At 49.9% G+C, this 22,334-nt stretch overlaps 1 pseudogene; it reads left to right on the forward strand.

The window, feature by feature from the left end:
* The first annotated feature begins 1,959 nt into the window (after positions 1-1,959).
* On the forward strand, positions 1,960-20,670 carry LOC140385946 (protein phosphatase EYA4 pseudogene; annotated as a pseudogene).
* The last annotated feature ends 1,664 nt before the right edge of the window (positions 20,671-22,334 follow it).

Raw genomic sequence — 22,334 nt, forward strand, 5'->3', positions numbered from 1 at the left:
TGTCAAGTGCACCACAAGGAAGCCGCTTATGCTACGCCTAGAGCATAACAAGACATGGTACCAGTTGAGTGACTGTTTCAATCCATATCGTTTCAACTCCGCAAACAGTGACAACCAGCAACAAAAGCCAGGCAAGATGATGATCGGAATTCCGATTCCACAGCAGCTCCGGTACCAAGGCAATCTCAGTGAAAACTGGCGTTGGTTCCGGCAGAGATTCGAGATCCACCTGGTAGCGTGCGACCTAGATGGCATGGCGGATGCAGAGAAAATAAAGCTTCTACTTACCATCGCGGGTTCAGAAGCAGCTGAAATCTTCCAGACCTTCAAATACTCAAAGAGCCAAAAAAGAGCGATTTCCAGGCAGTCCTGGACAAATTCCAAAAATTCTGCGAGGAACATACAAGAAGAAAACGTAAAAGATGCGCCAGAACTCACCGCGAGGTAGGCTGGCAGCAACGAGCGGTAGTTTTGAATTGCAGCCATCTTGGAAAAGGTGCTGCACATGTGTAGTTGCGCGAAGAGTGCACAAAACGGAAGGTCCGTTTGCACATGTGCGAGAAGCCGTGCATGCGCAATTGCGAAAAAGGCCTCAAGTAAAGGAACAGCGATCTGCGCATGCGCAATCGCTTCCTACGCTCTTCGTCACAAACGTCATGACGTCAGAGGCCCCGTACCACATCCATTTAAAGGGGAAATGTCCTGAATCATGAAAAAAATCTCTTAAAGGCGTAAAACAAGCTTCTTTCACCTGGAATGATAGCACAATGCCTCAAATTCAACCAGGAACTGAAAGTAACCTCCGCAAAACCCTGCTACAAGCAGTTAGCACTGCCCAAAGCGATGACACAGACCTTGAATACTACGACACCGACCTTTATTTTTTCTCTGGACATCGCGAGCCCCATGCCAACTCCGACACAAATAGTGATGATATGGTCCTAGAGGACTACGACTCGGATGAAGGCTTTTTCATTAGAAATGGCAACCCCCGTACTGAATCCGACGCAGACGTGGATTTGTTCTTCGGATTTGAGGATCTTCAGCCCAGCATATACGACATCTCGACTCGTGAGTGCAGGATTATGCTGCGGCCTGACACCAAGAGACAGAGAGCGGTACAAGCCCACAGAGAGCGGCCTGCTGCCACACAGAGAGTGGTCCATGCACCGCTAAGGGTTCCCGACTCCACGATAGAAGCAACGAAAGCCTCCAAAGTGCAGTCCTTGCAGGAACAAGACCATGAGGGTCTAGCAACCTCTCCTGACCAACTAGCAGCAGACGATGCAAGTCTGCCATGCTCAAGTAAACAGGAAGAAGTCTATGACAGTCTACCGTGCACCAGTGCACAGCAGGATGACCATGACGGTCTACCATGCTCCAGTGAAGAACAAAGCGACTATGACAGTCCAAGCCCAAATGAACAACACAGCGACTATGACAGTCCACCCACATTGTCTGAGCCACAAGGAGAAGACTCTGACAGTATATCCAGCCCAAGTGAACAACAAGAAGCTACTGAGGCTCTATCCACTGTATGTGAGATGAGTGACGACGGCATCCCACTTCCCATGCAAGATGTGCAATATGACAGACCTCAGCTAGTGTGTTCAGAGGCACTCGACGATCACTGTGAGACTACCGGTGACTCCGGTGATACCACGTTACTTCCAACCTCATTCGATTGTACGTCTCCACAATTCAATGCATTCCTGCATGTTCCGACTCCAGATGTTTCAAGAGCTTCAAGAAATCTCAGCTGACTCCAGTGAACCTGCTAAGACTCCGGACGGGGAGCACCAACAAACCAACACTGACTCAGCTGAAACAGACCAGACTCCAGGTGGGGAGCATCCAAACGCCAACTCTGATTCACGTAAGCTGGACTTTACTCCAGACAGGGAGTGCCGCAAACTCAGTGGCGGCATGCTCAGGGTGACAACGACGACAGGAGATTGATCACTTGACAATTGCACTGGGTCAGTAATAACAAGTAGTGGCCACAGTCCAAGAGGAATACACCAATATTCACCACAGCTATATCCTTCCAAGCCATACCCACACATTCTTTCCACACCGGCAATGCAGTCAATGACAGCTCATGCTGGACACACCCAGTATTCAGGAATGCTGCAGCCAGCAGTCTATGCAGCATATTCTCAAATAGGCCAGCACTACGGATCGCCCACTTATGGAATCAAGACCGAAGGAGGACTACCGCAAGCACAATCTGCATTACAGACTGGATGCCTTAGTTACAGCCCAGGATTTGCTGCACCCCAGCCTGGCCAGACGGCATATTCCTATCAGATGCAAGGTTCTAGTTTCACACCATCACCCGGTATTTATGCGAGCAGCAATTCTGTTTCCAATTCGACAAGCTTCAACAGTTCTCATCAGGATTACCCTTCCTACACAGCATTTGGCCAAAACCAGTATGCTCAGTCTTATCCAACTTCCACATATGGCGCATACATGACCTCGAATGATACTGTTGATGGTACCTCTTCAACGTCAACGACTTATCAGCTACAAGATGCCATCCAACATCACCATCACAAACATCGGGGAAAAAATGACTCCAAATCAGACAGCGACCAAACCAGACAGAACCACTTCTTGGTTCCTGATACACAGGGACACCGATGGCATTCACAAGGACATGCCACCATCAAACTCACCACCCCACCAAGAGAGACATTTGACCATGATGATTGAAGGGTTTTGGACTCGCACATTTGATTTGGACTTATTGTTTAATCACTGTTCTCATGACTTGTACATACCATAACTTATCTACCTGTTTTATGTTCAATTTTCTTTCAGTGTACAGAAAATATGTAACATGTAAAAAAGGGGGGATGTGGTGATATGCATCACTGTAAAGACACAAGGGGTCAATGTAAATACATGTAGACTAGCTAGACACTAGAGGGAGCACCAGAGACATGACACACAGACACTCAACTAATAGAACAGTTAGATAGGACACGACCAATGGTCATTCACGATACACACAGAGGTGACACGACCACAGGAGGGCATTACACCAACCCATATGTAAAGGACACAACACACATGATCTTGCTCTTTCCAGTGGAGACAGTCAGTGAGTAGAGACACAGGGTTGATTCAATATTACACCCACCACGTGGATTGTAGCAGACTGGTTATTCAGTCTGAGTAGCTACAGAAGGATTAACAGTCGTGGCGAACCCGAGTAGGAGCAGTGTAAATAGTTTAATAAACGTGTTGAAGTTATCTCCACGTCTGAACCTTCCTTTGTCAAGTGCACCACAAGGAAGCCGCTTATGCTATGCCTAGAGCATAACAAGACAGTTTACACTTCGGGTTCATTCCCGGGCGCGAGTGGAGACTTGTGCGGCATATCTCAATCTACAGCACACAAGTGCATTCTTGAAGTTACGGATGCCTTTTTTGCCCGGGCAGCTGACTATTTAAACTTTGACCTGGACCAATCCGTCAAGATGCCTGGGCAGCAGGATTCTCTGCCATCGCCGGGATGCCCATGGTCCAGGGGTAATAGATAGGACGCATGTCGCCTTTCGCGCTCTTGGCGGGATTGTCCTTCATCAACAGGAAGGGATTCCACGCCCTGAAAGCACAACCCACGTGTGACCGCCACCTCAAGATCATGCAGATATGTGTGTGCCTCCCAGGGAATGTGCACGACAGCTACACCCTGGGGTGGTCGACGTTCCCCGATGTCTTCCAGAGACACCCCAATATGACAGGTTGGTTCTTGGGGGAAAAGGGGCACCCACTGATGTTCCAGCTAATGACACCAGTATGGAGGCCAGTGACCAATGAAGAGATCGACATAATGAGGCCCATGTGGCCACCTGTAATATCATTGAGTGGTGCATCGGACTGCTCAAAATAGGGTACCGATGCAGTGACTGTTCTGGTGGTGCGCTGCAGTATACTCCCCGGAGGGTCGCCCACTTTGTGGTGGTCTGCTGTGTCCTCCACAACCTGTCACAGCAGTGCGGCGATGTGCTGGAGGTGGAGGAGGAGGGACATGCATCCTCGTCTGAGGAGGAGGACGAGGAGGAGCTGAACCAGGAGAGGGCTGGAGGACAAATACAGGGAGGACCTGTGGTACAGCTGGAGGATGGAGGACAGGCTGCAGTGGCGGGGGTCCGGCATGACTGGAGGACCAGGGAGACCCTCATCCTCACGCACTTCTCAAAGGATGTGGCTTCATCCGTCATCCCACACCCTCCCCCTTCCAACCCACTGCCCCCCTCCCACCCATACACACCCCTCTCCCTCCCAACCAACCTCTCCCCTCACCCAACCATTCCCCCACCTATCCATGCTCTCCCCCCATGCCCAATCATCCTGTCTCACCCGCCCAGGCTCTGTGTAACATCACTCCAGGTAATGGGCCTGTGTCGGCACTGTCAGAAGGTCAAAATATCCGCTGTGAGGTGAGCTCTAGTGCCCCTCAATCTATGCCATAGCCTGACTCCTTTCTGTTTGCACTCATACCCATCATTTGCACGTGACATGTCTCGGTGGACAGGGGGGGGGGGGACAGCTCAACTGGGACAACTGCAATGAAGCTGGGGGGCTAGGACTAGGGGAGGGAACCAAAGGGTGGCGAGTGCAGAGGCTTCACATGTCTTGGGTGTAATGTGTTTTGAAGTTGTTTGATCGTGACCCTAACTGTTCCTAGCTATCAATGGTGCCACTCCCATCCCCTCAGTGCCCGCTCAGTAATCCTCAAACTGCTTAGGCCTCCATGCTCTGTCACTATGTCTAGGTGTGTCCCCAGGATGCACATCAGAGTTATAAGCAGCCTGCTGCTTACTGCGCCTTGTGGCTTTTGATGACCCTGGTTTGCGACCTCTGGGGCTCCCGGAGCCAGAGTACTCCAGCCGTCTTGCTGGTGGTACATGCCTTGCCGTGCCACCATTTTCCGCCTGCTGACCCCGAGGTGCGCCGTTGTCAGGAGGGCGGGCTCCCGGGAGAGCTGGTGAATGTCATGGCCTCGCTATAGGGGGAATCTGGGTCGGCTTCCGGCATTCCCACCTCCCGGAGATTGCCCATGGGCCCTGGGGGTTACCTTGGGATAGAGGTGTGGCTGGAGTGAGCTCCGTGGCCCCTGCGTCAACTCGCACTGCCAGTCCTGTCGGCTCCCCATTATCTGCACCATGGTACCGGCACCCTCAGCGATGCCCCTCTGTGACCCGGACCATGCTCTGGAGGGCTTCAGCAGTGTCCGTCTTTCTGGAACATGTTCCTCAGTTATAACAATATGGATATTATATTAGAGTTAAAGGTTTAACAATTTCAGGTAAATACTTCTAATCACCAGATGGTGAAAAGAGCGGTCACATTTATGTGACGTGATGACACTTGATTCCAGGATAATGCGTTTAGGCGTGAGATAGAGTAATTGTGTATTTGAGAGTTCTGTAGTTAGAGTTAAAGCATAGTTTATTTTAGCAACATTATACTTAAGAATACTTTCAAATCTTATTTAAGTAGTGTTAATAAATCAACGCTTTTGATTTACTTAGCTTGATGTTCTTTGTTCAACACGACGCATTCAAGACTTCCAGACAAAGAAAACAGAGAACACCACATGGTACCAGGTGTGGTTCCTAAAGTCGAAGAGTAAGTTTTAGAGAGAAAGAAAAAGATCTCCATGCAAAAAAAAACTTGTGAATATCAAAAACAAAATATCAACCAGGCTCCGATCGCAACGACCTCGAGGAAACCAGTAGCGTTGTAATAAACTGCCCAGTTGAAGCTTCGGGGAGGGTTTGCAGACTTCAAAGCAATTCAGGACATCGCGTAAAGTACATGTAAACAGGAAAAATTTCAATCAACATATTGAACTTTATATCTCAGCCAGTGATCAGAAAATAACAATAATCTTTATTGTCACAAGTAGGCTTGCAATGAAGTTACTGTGAAAAGCCCCTAGTCACAACATTCTAGCGCCTGGGGCAGCATGTGGCACAGTGGTTCGCATTGTGCCTCACGCCGCTGAGGACCCGGGTTCGAATCCCAGCCCAAGGTCACTGTTCGTGTGGAGTTTGCACATTCTCTCCGTGTCTGCGTGGGTTTCACCCCCACAACCCAAAGATGTGCAGGCTAGGTGGATTGGCCACGCTAAATTGCCCCTTAATTGGAAAAAAATAATTGGGTACTCTAAATTTAAAAAAAACATACCAGCACCTGTTTGGGTACACGTTGGAAGAATTCAGAACTTCCAAATGACCTAACAACAGGTCTTTCGGGACTTTTGGGAGGAAAACGGAGCTCCTGGAGGAAACTCACACAGACACGGGGAGAATGTGCAGACTCCGCACAGACAGTGACAAAGCCGGGAATCAAACCTGGGAACTTGGCGCTGTAAAGCCACAGAGCTATCCACTGTGCTGCCGTGTCGCAGGATAGCGCTGTTCCTAATAATAGCTGGACCGCAGGTTTTAAAAATATGCAACACCTTCCATTTTGAGAATGAGGTTGTCAAAAAAATACACAACAAAGTTATAGAAATGTTCGACAGGCACTGTGAGCTTCAAATTAATGAAACTTGCAAATGATACATGTTGTGTTGGGTGCTCTGGATCCGTGGAACACATACAGGCCACCAACACTTTGGAGGTCAGACCGCGCAATGAGATTGGCAGAGGCACCAGTGTCCAGGCGGAATCGTATTTGGGACCGGTTGACCGTAAGGGTGGCACACCACTCATCGTCCGGATCGATGCTGTACACCGATAGAGGCTGGATTCTTTGCTTCGGGGACACCCTGTTTTTTGTAACTATACCGACTCGAAAAGGCGCCTTTGGGTCCTCGGTGTCAATATCGGGTAGCAGGTCCGAATCGGACTTGGTGACCATGGGTTGAATGGCCTGGACATTCCTGCGAGGCTGGCTGGAGCGACAAGAGTTGGCAGGCTGAGCTGATCTGCATAAAGCAGCATAGTGGTCAAGTTTGCCACATCTCAGGCATCGTCAGGATTTGGCAGGGCATTGCCGCTTTAAATGGGCGGAGCCACAGTTGCCGCACGTTGTAGCGTCAGTACGTTCACTGCGCCACCGCGCATGCGCGGTGCAGTCGTAAGTGGTGCGCACCTGCGCAGTACGTTCATCAACGTCGCCGTCCCCTCGTTCGGTGCGCACAAGTGCGGGGGTCCTCGGAAATCGCGCAAAATGGCCGCCCTCATCCAGGCTTAGGCCCTGGAGTTGCTCGATTGCTTGGACCCGTTCTGCCTCGTGGGGACCTTGCCGCGCCGGTTCAGCCGCTTGGATGTGGGAATACCGACTAATGGCGTGTTCGTGTAGCACGCAGGTCTCGATGGCAATCACTAGGGTGAGCTGCTTTACCTTGAGGAGCTGCTGGCGGAGAGGGTCCGACTGAACACCGAAAATGATCTGGTCGCGTATCATGGAGTCGGAGGTGGGCCCGTAATTGCAGGACTGCGCAAGGATGCGGAGGTGGGTGAGAAAGGACTGGAAAGGTTCATACTTACCCTGCAAACGCTGTTAGAACACATAGCGCTCAAAACTTTCATTCACCTCGATGTTGCAGTGACTGTCAAACTTGAGGAGGACCATCTTGAATTTTGATTTATCTTCCCCATCAGCAAAGGTGAGAGAATTGAAAATGTGGATGGCATGTTCCCCGGCCGTGGATAGGAAGAGAGCAGTCTTCCTGGTGTCCACGGCATCTTCCCGGTCTGTGGCTTCAAGGTAGAGCTGGAAGCGTTGTTTGAATATCTTCCAGTTGGCCCCGAGGTTACCGGTGATGCGGAGCAGTGGCGGCGGCGGGACGCTGTCCATTTTGCAGGATGGCTGTATGCTGGTGGAAGGCAGATCACTTGCAGGTAGGTCTAAGAAGTTCTAACATCCCTCAACTCCTGGTATCATGTTGTGTTGGGTGCTCCGGATCCGTGGAACACATAGAAGCTGTAGCGCACAATGACTTACGAGAGAGACGAGAAGTGATGAAGTCGATTCAGGCTTTATTAAGCGAGACTTGTCCCCAGCAGCTCAGCAACAGAATGAAGCGGCGGGGAGAAGTTCGGGTTCTTATACTCCGCCTTCAGGGCAGAGCCAGGAGTCGGCAGCCAACCAGGACCCGGGATCTGTCAGCCAATAGCATCACGGCTTCACAGTCCCACATGACCCCTAATACATACCACCACATGCACCCCTTGTTAAAAAGGAACCCGGCGGGGTGGTGGTTCGCATGGTGGTAGGGGTTTACAAGGCTGGCCCTGGAAGGAAAATTTCGGACATGTTACTACAGTGTTAGCCCTACACTGGGCTATGTACAAGTTTGTGAAAACTATTTACAATATTTAAAAAAATTTTTTTTGTTACAACAACATTCTTGGTGTCACGCAGATTCCATGAGTCGAGCGGGCGGTCTGGTCTTCCTCGTCGATCGCCTCAGCCCCGGTGGTGGTGCAGGTGCTTGTTCGGGCGTTGTCGTCTCCGGGAGCGTTTCGGTGTTTGTTCCTGTTTTACTCCTGGGCGGGCACGGGAGGAGGACCGATCCCCCCGGGAAGGGGGCGGTCGCGGGGTGCGCCGGTGGCAGGGAGGGGATGATCGGTGTCGGAGGGGTGTGTGTGTTGCCGGCGGGTGCCAGTCCCGCAGGGAGACCGTGTCCTGTCGGCCGTCGGGGTACGCCACGTAGGCGTACTGCGGGTTCGCGTGGAGAAGGTGAACCCTCTCGACCAACGGGTCCGATTTGTGCGCCCGCACATGTTTCCGGAGCAAGATGGGTCCTGGGGCTGCCAGCCAGGTCGGCAGCGACGTTCCGGAGGAGGACTTCCTGGGGAAGACAAGGAGGCGCTCATGAGGCGTTTGGTTAGTGGTGGTACACAGCAGCGACCGGATGGAGTGGAGAGCATCCGGGAGGACCTCCTGCCACCTGGAAACTGGGAGATCCCTGGACCGTAGGGCCAGTAGGACGGTCATCCAGACCGTGCCGTTCTCCCTCTCTACTTGCCCGTTCCCCCGGGGGTTGTAGCTGGTCGTCCTGCTCGAGGCTATGCCCTTGCTGAGCAGGAACTGGCGCAGCTCGTCACTCATGAAGGAGGACCCCCTGTCGCTATGGATATACGCGGGGCAACCGAACAGTGTGAATATGGTGCCAAGGGCTTTAATGACTGTGGCCGCTGTCATGTCGGGGCAGGGGATGGCGAAGGGGAAACGAGAATACTCGTCCACCATGTTCAGGAAGTATGCGTTGCGGTCAGTGGAGGGGAGGGGCCCTTTGAAATCCAAACTGAGGCGTTCAAAGGGGCGGGAAGCCTTGATCAGGTGCGCTCTATCCGGCCTGAAAAAGTGCGGTTTGCACTCTGCGCAGATGTGGCAGTTCCTGGTGACTGTACGGACCTCCTCCACATAGTAGGGGAGGTTGCGGGACTTTACGAAATGGTAGAATTGAGTGACCCCCGGGTGGCAGAGGTCCTCGTGGAGGGCTTGGAGGCGGTCTATTTGTGCGTTGGCACATGTGCCGCGGGATAGGGCATCGGACGGCTCGTTCAGCTTTCCGGGACGGTACAAGATCTCATAGTTGAAGGTGGAGAGCTCGATCCTCCACCTTAAGATCTTGTCATTTTTAATTTTGCCCCGCTGTGCATTATCGAACAGGAAGGCTACCGACCGTTGGTCTGTGAGGAGAGTGAATCTCCTGCCGGCCAGGTAATGCCTCCAATGTCGCACAGCTTCCACTATGGCTTGGGCTTCCTTTTCCACTGAGGAGTGGCGGATTTCTGAGGCGTGGAAGGTCCGGGAGAAAAAGGCCACGGGTCTGCCCGCTTGGTTAAGGGTGGCCGCCAGAGCTACGTCGGATGCGTCGCTCTCGACCTGGAAGGGGAGGGACTCGTCAATGGCGCGCATCGTGGCCTTTGCGATATCTGCTTTGATGCGGCTGAAGGCCTGGCGAGCCTCTGTCGACAGGGGGAAGGTAGTGGACTGTATTAGCGGGCGGGCCTTGTCTGCATACTGGGGGACCCACTGGGTGTAATATGAAAAGAAACCCAGGCAACGTTTCAGGGCTTTGGAGCAGTGGGGGAGGGGAAATTCCTAAGGGGGCGCATGCGTTCGGGGTCGGGGCCTATTATCCCATTGCGCACTACGTATCCCAGGATGGCCAACCGGTTTGTGCTAAAAACGCACTTTTCCTCGTTGTATGAGGTTCAGGGCGTTAGCGGTCTGGAGGAACTTTTGGAGGTTGGCATCGTGGTCCTGCTGATCGTGGCCGCAGATGGTTACGTTGTCGAGATACGGGAACGTGGCCTGCAACCCGTGCTGGTCAACCATTCGGTCCATCTCCCGTTGGAAGACCGAGACCCCGTTTGTGACACCAAATGGGACCCTTAGGAAGTGGTATAGACGCCCGTCTGCCTCGAAGGCTGTGTACTTGCGGTCACCTGTGCGGATGGGGAGCTGGTGGTAGGCGGACTTGAGGTCCACGGTGGAGAAGACCTTATACTGGGCAATCCGATTGACCATGTCGGATATGCGGGGGAGAGGGTACGCATCTAGCTGCGTGTACCTGTTGATGGTCTGACTATAGTCTACGACCATCCTTTGCTTCTCCCCGGTCTTTACTACTACCACCTGGGCTCTCCAGGGACTATTGCTGGCCTGGATTATGCCTTCCTTCAGCAACCGCTGGACTTCAGACCGAATAAATATCCGGTCCTGGGCGCTGTACTGTCTGCTCCTAGTGGCGACGGGTTTGCAATCTGGGGTGAGGTTTGCAAACAAGGACGGCGGTTCAACCTTGAGAGTTGCGAGGCCGCAGATAGTGAGTGGGGGTATTGGGCCGCCGAATTGGAATGCTAGGCTCTGCAGGTTACACTGGAAATCTAATCCCAGTAATGTGGGCGCGCAGAGTTGGGGAAGGACGTAGAGCCTGTAGTTCTTAAACTCCCTCCCTTGCACCGTTAGGTTCGCGATGCAGAACCCTTTGATCTCTACGGAGTGGGATCATGCAGCTAGGGAAATCTTTTGCATGCTTGGATGGATGGTCAGAAAACAGCGTCTTACCGTGTCTGGGTGAATAAAACTTTCAGTGCTCCCGGAGTCGATCAGGCTTGGCGTCTCGTATCCGTCGATCAGCACCGTTGTTGTCGTCGTCTGGAGCGTCCGTGGCCGCGATTGATCCAGTGTCACCGAAGCCAGCCATGGTAGTAGTGTCGCGGCGTCTTCTTCGGACCCCGTGGAGCCGTCGATGCTGGGATCCTTTGTTGTCAACCAAGATGGTGGCGTCCATGAATCGCACGTGGCCGGGGGTGGACAAAATGGCCGCCCCCATGGATCGCACGTGGTCGGGGGTGGACAAAATGGCCGCCCCCATGAATCGCACGTGGCTGGGGGTCATAAGATGGCGGCGCCCATCCTCCCCTCGTGGTGCCCGGGACCCAAAATGGCGGCACCCGCGGGTCGCACATGGGGCGCTGGGGGGGGTTGGGGAGCGTTTGGGATGTGCTGGGCTCGTTCTTCTCCGGGGATTGCGGCGACCCCCCGGGACCGGCACACTGCCGCGTAATGGCCCTTCTTGCCGCAGCTTTTACAAATAGCTGCGCGGGCCGGGCAGCGCTGCCGGGGGTGTTTCGCTTGCACCCAGAAATAGCAGCGGACCCCCCCGGGATGGTCTGGCGCTTTAACCGTGCAAGCTTGCGAGGGGGGGGGGTTGTCGCGACGGGGGTCCATGGAGCCCAAGGGGCTGCTGCGCGGTCGGGGCCGTACGCGCGGGCGTTTTGCGCGGCCACATCTAGGAAAGCTGCAAGGGCCCGTGCCTCTGATAGTCCTAGCGACTCTCTTTCTAAAAGTCTTTGGCGGATTTGGGGAGAGTTCATACCTGCCACAAATGCATCGCAAATTAGCATGTCCGTGTGTTCGATTGCGTTCACCGGCGGGCAGCTGCAGCCACGTCCAAAAATTAGCAGCGCGGCGTAGAATTCTTCTAGCGATTCTCCGGGACTTTGCCGTCTCGTCGCGAGTTGGTGGCGCGCGTAGACCTGGTTAACGGGCCGAACGTAGATGCCCTTCAGCAATGCGAGCGCCGTCGGGAAATCCTCTGCGGCTTCTATGAGAGGGTCAATTTCCGGGCTTATCCTCGAATGCAGGACCTGCATTTTCTGGTCTTCTGTGATCCGGCCGGGGGCCGTTCGGAGGTAGCCTTCAAAACATGCTTGCCAGTGTTTAAATACTGCTGCCGAGTTCGCTGCGTGGGGGCTGATCCGCAGGCATTCCGGGGCGATCCGGAGCTCCATAGTCTTTTAAGCTCGCTTAATAAATTGTAGCGCACAATGACTTACGAGAGAGACGAGAAGTGATGAAGTCGATTCAGGCTTTATTAAGCGAGACTTGTCCCCAGCAGCTCAGCAACAGAATGAAGCGGCGGGGAGAAGCTCGGGTTCTTATACTCCGCCTTCAGGGCGGAGCCAGGAGTCGGCAGCCAACCAGGACCCGGGATCTGTCAGCCAATAGCATCACGGCTTCACAGTCCCACATGACCCCTAATACATACCACCACACAAGCCACCAACACTTAAAATAGTGCAACACTATTTTATTAAGTTAGACACTGTTGAACATACTTTCACTGTGAGTTAACACGATGTTAGATTAAACTAAAGACCTATGCCTGTCCTAACCAGTCTATGCACTCAGCACATGGTGAAGATCTGTGCTGTAAGCTGTAAGCTCTGTCCTTCTGAGAGGCTGCATCCCGAATGAGCGGGAACTCTGATGCCCTCTGTCTATATAGTGAGTGTGCTCTAACTGGTGATTGGCTGCGGTGTTGTGTGTGTTGATTGGTCTTGTTGTGTGTCCATCAGTGTGTGTGTCTGCACCATGATATACTGGTGTATATTATGAGAATACATATTCCGGAAAAGAGTCCGAAATCAGGTGAAACACTTGACTGTTCCATTATGGATCTCAGACTCAAAACGCAGACCTGTAACTTTTCAATATTATAATACTCCCTTCTGCATGATCAGGTTGCATTCGATGTATTGTCACAATATACACCAGTATATCATAGTGCAGATACACACACTGATGGACACACAGCAAGACCAATCAACACACACAACACCGCAGCCACTCACCAGTTAGAGCACACTGACGCAACGAGTATCATAACGTGCAAACGTTGTGGCCACGTCCACCAATAGAAAAATGCCCAGCCTTCGGGAAAAACCTGTTCAAAGTGTCACAGACTTAATCACTTTGCATCAATATAAAAAGAGAAGTATGGTTACTAAAGACAAAGCTGTACAAGAAGTAAATTCAAACAAATGTGAAATTAAAGCGAATAAACCCAACACTGTCCATGATGATTATGACTTGGAAGACACTTTCTTTGTCGACATTGTAGAAAAAAAACAAAATTTCACAGGCAATTTGCGAACCGGAAAACTTAATACCAGTAGTAATTGTTCATAATCAAGATCATAGAATTTACAGTGCAGAAGGAGTCCATTCGACCCTACGAGTCTGCACAGCCCATGGAAAGATGACCCTATCTAAGCTCACACCTCCATCCTATCCCTAGTAATCCCATCTAACCTCGTCTAACCTTTTTGGACACAAAGGGCAATTTCGCATGGTCAATCCACCTAACCTCCATATCTTTGGACTGGACAATTCCACTAAAGATTAAGGGAACCAACATCCACATCAAATTGGATACCGGTGCTCTTGCGAATTTGACCAATCAATTGGATTTGGCCAAATTGAACATAAAGCCTCAAATAGATGACAATGACAGACAATTAAGAGATTATGGTGGCAATGTCATTACTACTATGGGAACATGTTATCTCACTGTCCAAGTTAAAGCATGAATATGCATATAAAATTTGAGATTGTGGGACCGAAGCGTTCGGCATTATTAGGTGTGCAGGTATGCGAGCTACTGTAGCTGATGAAGCGAATTCACAGCACAAAGAACATTTCAGCCAATGCTAAAGACCAGATAGTGGCCATAATTGACACGTTTCCACATGTGTTTCATGGAATGGGTGCGTTAACATTCAAGTACAAAATGCAGCTTAAGTTAAAGAGAATGCCAAGCCGGTTTTTCATCCACCATGGAGGGTACATGCTCCCTTGAGGGAACACCTGAAACTGGAACTTAATGGCATGTGGCAGCTGGGGATCATCACAGATGTGATAAAACCCTCTGACTGGGTTAGTGCAATGGTATGCATCAAAAAACCGAATGGAGATCCCAGAATCTGCATTGATCCCAAAGATCTCAATCAAAATATAAAAAGGGAACATTACCCAATTCCCAAACATGAAGAGATCACAAGTGAAATGGCACACAGCAGAATATTTACAAAACCAGATGCCTCTAGAGGGTTTTGGCAACTGAAACTGGATGGAACCAGCAGAAACTTCTGTACTTTCAACACTCCGTATGGAAGGTACTGGTTTAATAGAATGCCTTTTGGTATAATATCAGCCACAGAGATATTTCATCGAGTGATGGAACAATGATAGAAGATATTGAAGGTGTCAGAGTGTATGTTGACAATATCATCATATGATCAGCAAGTCAAGAAGAATACAATGCAAGACTTTTTCAAGTAATGCAATGAATAGACAAGTATGGTTTAAAACTTTAGCGAACCAAATGTCAATTTGGCATATCCAAACTCACGTTTTTGGGTGATCAGGGACGAAATTCCCTGGTATCAGCGCGATGTCCGCCGACCGGCGGCAAAAACGGCACAAATCAGTCGGGCATCGCGCCGCCCCAAAGGTGTGGAATCCTCCGCATCTTGGGGGACCGAGCCCTAACCTTGCAGGGCTAGGCCCGCGCCGGACTGATTTCCACCCCGTCAGCTGGCGGAAATGCCCCGCCAGCTGGCGCGCAAATGACATTGCTGGGCGGCACATGCACGGGAGCGTTAGCGGCCGCTCACGGCATCCCCGCGCATGTGCTGTGGAAGGAGTCTCTTCCGCCTCCGCCATGGCGAAGGCGGAAGGAAAAGAGTGCCCCCACGGCACAGGCCCACCCGCGGATCGGTGAGCCCCGATCGCGGGCCAGGCCACTGTGGGGGCACCCCCCGGGGCCAGATCGCCCCGCGCTCCCCCCAGGACCCCGGAGCTCGCCCGCGCCGCCTTGTCCCGCCAGTAAGGTAGATGGTTTATTCCACGCCGGTGGGACAGGCATTCTAGCAGCGGGACTTCGGCCCATCCGGGCCAGAGAAACGCGGGGGGGGGGGGGGGAACCGCCAACCGGCGCAGCGCGATTCCCGCCCCCGCCGAATCTCCGGTGCCGGAGAATTCGGCAACCGGCGGGGGCGGGATTCACGCCAGCCCCCGGCGATTCTCCGACCCGGCGGGGGGTCGGAGAATCTCGCCCCAGATTTCAGCTCAAGGTGTGAACCCAGACATCGAGAACGTTGCAGCAATCAACAAAATGTCTTCACCCAAAGACAAGAAGGCGGTTCTAATACTGTTAAGAGCCGTGAACTTTCTGTGGAAGTTCATTCCTAACTTATCATCAAGAACAAAAAGTCTCAGACAGCTGATACGAAAAATTGTTCTATTCACATGGATGGAAGAACACGAAAGGGAGTGGTCTGACTTAACTCACAACTGCGCCAGTCCTGTCATTCTTTAATCCTATGAGTGAAACAAAGGTTTCAACTGATGCAAGCAAGGATGGCACAGGAGCTGTGCTATTTCAGAAAACATCTGACGGGCAATGGCAACCTAAAGCCTATACATCAAGAGCAATGACTCGAACTGAACAGCATTATGTGCAAATCAAAAATGAATGTTGAGGCCTTCTCACAGGAATGGAGAAGTTCCACAACTATGTATATGGGTTATCTACCTTTACTGAAGAAATGGATCATTGTCCTCTTCATAGAATTTACAGTGTAGAAGGAGGCCATTCGGCCCATCGAGTCTGCACCAGCCCTTGGAAAGAGCACTCCAGTTAAGCCCACACCTCCATCCCCTCCCACCTAATCTAAGGGCAATTTATCATGGCCAATCCACCTAACCCGCACATCTTTGAACTATGGGAGCAAACCAGAGTACCCGGAGGAAACCCATGCAGACACAGGGAGAATGTGCAGATTCCACACAGACAGTGACCCAAGCCAGGAATCGAACCTGGGACCCTGAAGCTGTGATGCAACATTGCTAATCAACCTACTACCGTGTATCAATCAAGAAAAATTTGAATGAAATATCGCCGAGACTACAATGCATAATAATGAAACTTCAGCGTTATGACTTTGAACTAAAAAAAGGGCTTAGGAGAGCTAGGAGGGGGCATGAGAAGTCCTTGGCGGGTCGGATCAAGGAAAACCCCAAGGCTTTTTACTCTTATGTGAGAAATAAAAGAATGACCAGGGTGAGGTTAGGGCCGGTCAAGGACAGTAGTGGGAACTTGTGCATGGAGTCAGAAGAAATAGGAGAGGCGTTGAATGAATACTTTTCTTCAGTGTTCACCAAGGACAGGGGCCGTGTTTTTGAGGATGAGAGTGATACAGATGGGTAGGCTGGAGGAAGTAAATGTTCTGAGGAAGGATGTATTAGCAATTTTGAAAAACCTTAGGGTCGACAAGTCCCCTGGGCCAGATGAGATATATCCAAGGATTCTTTGGGAGGCAAGGGATGAGATTGCAGAGCCTTTGGCTTTGATCTTTGGGTCCTCACTGTCCTCGGGAATAGTGCCAGAGGACTGGAGAGTGGCGAATGTTGTTCCTCTGTTCAAGAAAGGGAATAGGAATGACCCTGGTAATTATAGGCCGGTTAGTCTTACTTCAGTGGTCGGTAAGTTAATGGAAAAGGTCCTGAAGGATAGGGTGTATGACCATTTGGATAGATGCAGCTTAATCCGGGACAGTCAACACGGATTCGTGAAGGGTAAGTCTTGCCTCACAAATTTGATTGAATTCTTTGAGGAGGTAACTAAGTGTGTAGATGAAGGTAGCGCAGTTGATGTCGTATACATGGATTTTAGTAAGGCGTTTGATAAGGTTCCCCATGGTTGGCTTATGAAGAAAGTAAGGAGGTGTGGGATAGAGGGAAATTTGGCCAATTGGATAAGTGACTGGCTATCACATAGAAGACAAAGGGTGGTGGTGGATGGAAAATGTTCAGACTGGAGACCAGTTACCAGCGGTGTACCACAGGGATCAGTGCTGGGTCCTCTGCTATTTGTGATTTTTATCAATGACTTGGAGGAGGGGACTGAAGGGTGGGTCAGTAAATTTGCTGATGACACCAAGATTGGTGGAATAGTGGGATGAGGTGGAGGGCTGTTGTAGGCTGCAAAGAGACATTGATAGGATGCAGAGCTGGGCCGAAAAATGGCAGATGGAGTTTAACTCTGATAAGTGCGAGGTGGTGCATTTTGGTAGAAAAAATTTGAATGCGGATTACAAGGTCAATGGCAGGGTTCTGAGGAATGTGGAGGAACAGAGAGATCTCGGAGTTCATGTCCACAGATCTCTGAAGGTTGCCACTCAAGTGGATAGAGCCGTGAAGAAGGCCTATAGTGTGTTAGCGTTTATTAACAGGGGGCTTGAGTTTTAAGAGCCGCGGGGTTATGCTGCAACTGTACATGACCCCGGTGAGACCACATTTGGAGTATTGTGTGCAGTTCTCGTCACCTCACTATAGGAAGGATGTGGAAGCATTGGAAAGGGTGCAAAGGAGATTTACCAGGATGCTGCCTGGTTTGCAGGATAGGTCTTATGAGGAAAGGTTGAGGGAGCTAGGGCTTTTCTCTTTGGATCGGAGGAGGATGAGAGGCGACTTAATAGAGGTTTATAAGATGATGAGGGGGATAGATAGAGTGGACGTTCAGAGACTATTTCCTCGGGTAGATGTAGCTGTTACAAGGGGGCATAACTATAAGGTTCAGGGTGGGAGATATAGGAGGGATGTCCGAGGTAGGTTCTTTACTCAGAGAGTGGTTAGGGTGTGGAATGGACTGCCTGCTGTGATAGTGGAGTCGGACACTTTAGGAACTTTCAAGCGGTTATTGGATAGGCACATACATGGAGCACACCAGAATGACAGAGGGTGGGATAGCTTGATCTTGGTTTCGGACAATGCTTGGCACAACATCGAGGGCAGAAGGGCCTGTTCTGTGCTGTACTGTTCTATGTTCTATGTACACACTTGGTCAAGACCTTGTGGTGGCCGATGCACTGTCACGTAAAACTGAAGAAGATACTGGGATGAACGACATAGTCCAGACAATCGAATGAAATGAATGAAAATCGCTTATTGTCACAAGTAGGCTTCAGATGAAGTTACTGTGGAAAGCCCCTAGTCGCCATATTCCGGCGCCTGTTCGGGGAGGCTGGTACGGGAATTGAACCGTGCTGCTGGCCTGCCTTGGTCTGCTTTCAAAGCCAGCGATTTAGCCCTGTGCTAGCTGAAAAAATGAACTTAATAAAAGAAGAATCAACCAAGGATGAGACTTTACTGCATATGATGCATTGTATAAGAGATGGTTGGCCTAAAGGTAGTTATTCTAGCTATAGGAACATTCAAGCGGATGTGAGCAGCATCAACGGATTTCTGCTTAGGCCAGACTGGATAGTAATTCCGACTTTGTTAAGAAACATGATCCTCAGTAAGGTGCATGAAGGCCATCTCGGGATGGAAAACGAGGCAAACGAGGAGCTCAACAATCAGTATATTGGCCTGGCATAAATGAAGAGATCAATAACCTTGTGGTGGAATGTGAAATATGTCACCGAACCAGTCACAGCAACAAAAAGAAACATTTACGCTGCATCGACTCATCAAGACTCCATGGTCAAAGGTTGGCATCAATCTATTCTACTACCATGGTAAGGATTATCTACTAATCATAGGTTACTTCTCGAACTACCCCGAGGTGATCAAATCGCCCAATTTAAGTTTGAAAGCAGTCATAAAAGCAACCAAGAAGTGTTTGCAAGACATGGAATCCGATTTACTGTCATGACAGATAACAATCCATGTTTTGACAGCTGCGATTGGACAGAAGGTAGAAATAGCGAGGCATCTGGATGGAAATTGTCCCATTGGGCAGACGCAGCATGGGTTCATAAAGGGCAGGTCGTGCCTAACTAATTTAGTGGAATTTTTTGAGGACACTACCAGTGCGGTAGATAACGGGGAGCCAATGGCTGTGGTATATCTGCATTTCCAGCACGCCTTTGACAAGGAGCCAAACAAAAGGTTGCTGCATAAGCTAAAGACGCATGGCATTAAGAGTAAGGTAGTAGCATGGATAGAGGAATGGTTCATTAATAGAAAGCAACGAGTGGGGATTAATGGTTGTTTCTCTGGTTGGCAATCAGTAACTAGTGGTGTCCCTCAGGAATCAGTGTTGGGCCCACAATTGTTCACAATTTACATAGATGATTTGGAGTTGGGGACCAAGGGCAATGTGTCCAAGTTTGCAGACGACACTAAGATGAGTGGTAAAGCAAAAAGTGCAGAGGATACCGGAAGTCTGCAGAGGGATTTGGAAAGGCTAAGTGAATGGGCTAGGGTCTGGCAGATGGAATACAATGTTGACAAATGTGAGGTTATCCATTTTGGTAGGAATAACAGCAAAAGGGATTATTATTTAAATGATAAAATATTAAAACATGCTGTTGTGCAGAGAGACCTGGGTGTGCTAGTGCATGAGTCGCAAAAAGCTGGGTTACAGGTGCAACAGGTGATTAAGAAGGTGAATGGAATTTTGTCCTTCATTGCTAGAGGGATGGAGTTTAAGACTAGGGAGGTTATGCTGCAATTGTATAAGGTGGTAGTGAGGCCACACCTGGAGTATTGTGTTCAGTTTTGGTCTCCTTACCTGAGAAAGGACGTACTAACACTGGAGGGTGTGCAGAGGAGATTCACTAGGTTAATCCCAGAGCTGAAGGGGTTGGATTACGAGAAGAGGTTGAGAAGACTGGGACTGTGCTCATTGGAATTTAGAAGGATGAGGGGGGATCTTATAGAAACACATAAAATTATGAAGGGAATAGATAGGATAGATGCAGGCAGGTTGTTTCCACTGGCGGGTGAAAGCAGAACTAGGGGGCATAGCCTCAAAATAAGGGGAAGTAGATTTTGGACTGAGCTTAGGAGGAACTTCTTCACCCAAAGGGTTGTGAATCTATGGAATTCCTTGCCCAGTGAAGCAGTTGAGGCTCCTTCATTAAATGTTTTTAAGATAAAGATAGATCGTTTTTGAGGAATAAAGAGATTAAGGGTCACAGTGTTCGGACCGGAAAGTGGAGCTGAGTCCACAAAAGATCAGCCATGATCTCATTGAATGGCGGAGCAGGCTCGAGGGGCCAGATGACCTACTCCTGATCCTAGTTTTTATTTTCAGCATATTACGTCAAGCCGATTACATCCACAGTCGAATGGGAAAGCTGAAAAGGGGTTCACATAGCAAAGCAACTGTTAAATAAATAGTTGGATTCAGGAAGCAATCCATTCTTAGCTCGACTCAGCTACAGAGCTATACCTTTAGCAACAGGTTTGTTACAAGCTCAACTGCTGATGAATTGTCAGCTATGCATAACATTACCATTAGCAGTACCAATAGCAGATCTTGATCATGATGATGCTGTGAAGAAGTTGAAGCAGAACAAGCACACTCAACAGCATTACTACATGTAATGATGGCTAGGGATCTCGCAATGCTAGAAACATGTGATAATGTGGGGGTATAAATTCCAACTTGAGAATGGTCCTGCATGACACAATGTGATTCACACTCATATGTCATTATGCAGCTTCACACTCATGTCATTATGCAGCTTCACACTCATATGTCATTATGACAAACAAAGGTTCTATCCTATGGGGGAATCGTAGAGCGCTTCTGAAAGTGAAGACAGCCCAACCTGTATTTCCACACTTAAGAGTTTGACACAAAGCTATTCAAGTCAACTACGACAACATCTACAAAACAGCAAGATGTTGTCACACCAGAATAGACAAAATGTCTGCTGGACGACCACAATTGCGAAGGTCCACTCAAATCAAAAAGAAGCTGGAAAGACTCAACTTGTGAACTCTACAAAAATTAAATTGTTCTCAATCAACAATAATCATTCATATGTATAGAACATACAATGCTTTTGCTACATATATATGTTTGTACAGTCCCCAAACGTCTTCAAAGGAAGGAGAATGTAACAACATGGTGATTGTATGGGAGATAAAGGGTTAACAATTTCAGGTAAATACTTCTTACCACCAGATGGTGAAAAGAGCAGTCACATATATATGACGTGATGACCCTTGATTCCAGGATAATGTGTTTAGACGTGAGATAGTTGTGTATTTGAGAGTTCTGTAGTTGGAGTTATAGCATAGTTTACTTTAGCAACCTTATACTTAGGAATATGTTTGAATCTTATTTAAGTAGTTGTTAATAAATCAGTTTTGTTAATTTACATAGCTTGATGTTATTTATTCAACAGTACACATTCAAGACTTCCAGACAAAGAAAACAGAGAACATCACATCAGTGATTGGGACATGCTCTGGAGTGCCTCGATAATGCCCACCTGAGACTGGGCCATGCTCTGCAGCAGCTCGGCAATGCCCATCTGAGACTGAGACACGCTCTGCAATGCCTCGGCAATGTCCACCTGAGACTGGGCCATGCTCTGCAGTGCTTTGGCAAGACCCACCTGCATCAGGGGCACATCCCACTGTTGTCGAGGCACTCAGCCATGGCCGTCACTGATTGAGCAATGCCTTAGACATCATTACTGTTACTGATGTCATGCTCCAGGCTTTCCACGGTTGGCTTTAGTGCCACACATTGCTTGTGCCATCTCTTGCACCCATAACATTTGGCACTCCTCCAATCGGCTAAGGGCGGTGGCATTCCCAGAGCTCTCCTCCAAGGTATTCTCTTGGAAGGCTTGGGGAGTGGACCTCCCCGGATGGGCTGGCACCATCGGATGGAAATCCTGTGAGAGAATGGGCATGTGGCAGTGGGAGGGAAGGACCATTATGTCTGGCATGAACAACTAACTTGTGACAGGTCAACTGGGTAGGGGCCGGTGGATCATCACCTCTTCAGACCAAGCTCGATGTCTGTGACCGCTCCCCCCTTGGCCACCCCTGCTCCCTTCCTCATTGGAGGGGGGGGGGGTGAGGATTCTGATGTCCAGCACCCCGCCGCCTATCTGTGCCCTCCCAACTTCTCAGCGGGCACAAAGAGAGGGCATTGTAAGACACACGCTTCATGCATCATGGTGGGGGGGACTGGGCTCTGGCGGGATAAAAGCATGGGCACCATTGCTGGGCATTGGTAGGTTGGTGGG

The sequence above is a fragment of the Scyliorhinus torazame genome, chromosome 11, assembly GCF_047496885.1.
Source record: "Scyliorhinus torazame isolate Kashiwa2021f chromosome 11, sScyTor2.1, whole genome shotgun sequence".
Classification (NCBI taxonomy): Eukaryota; Metazoa; Chordata; class Chondrichthyes; order Carcharhiniformes; family Scyliorhinidae; genus Scyliorhinus; species Scyliorhinus torazame.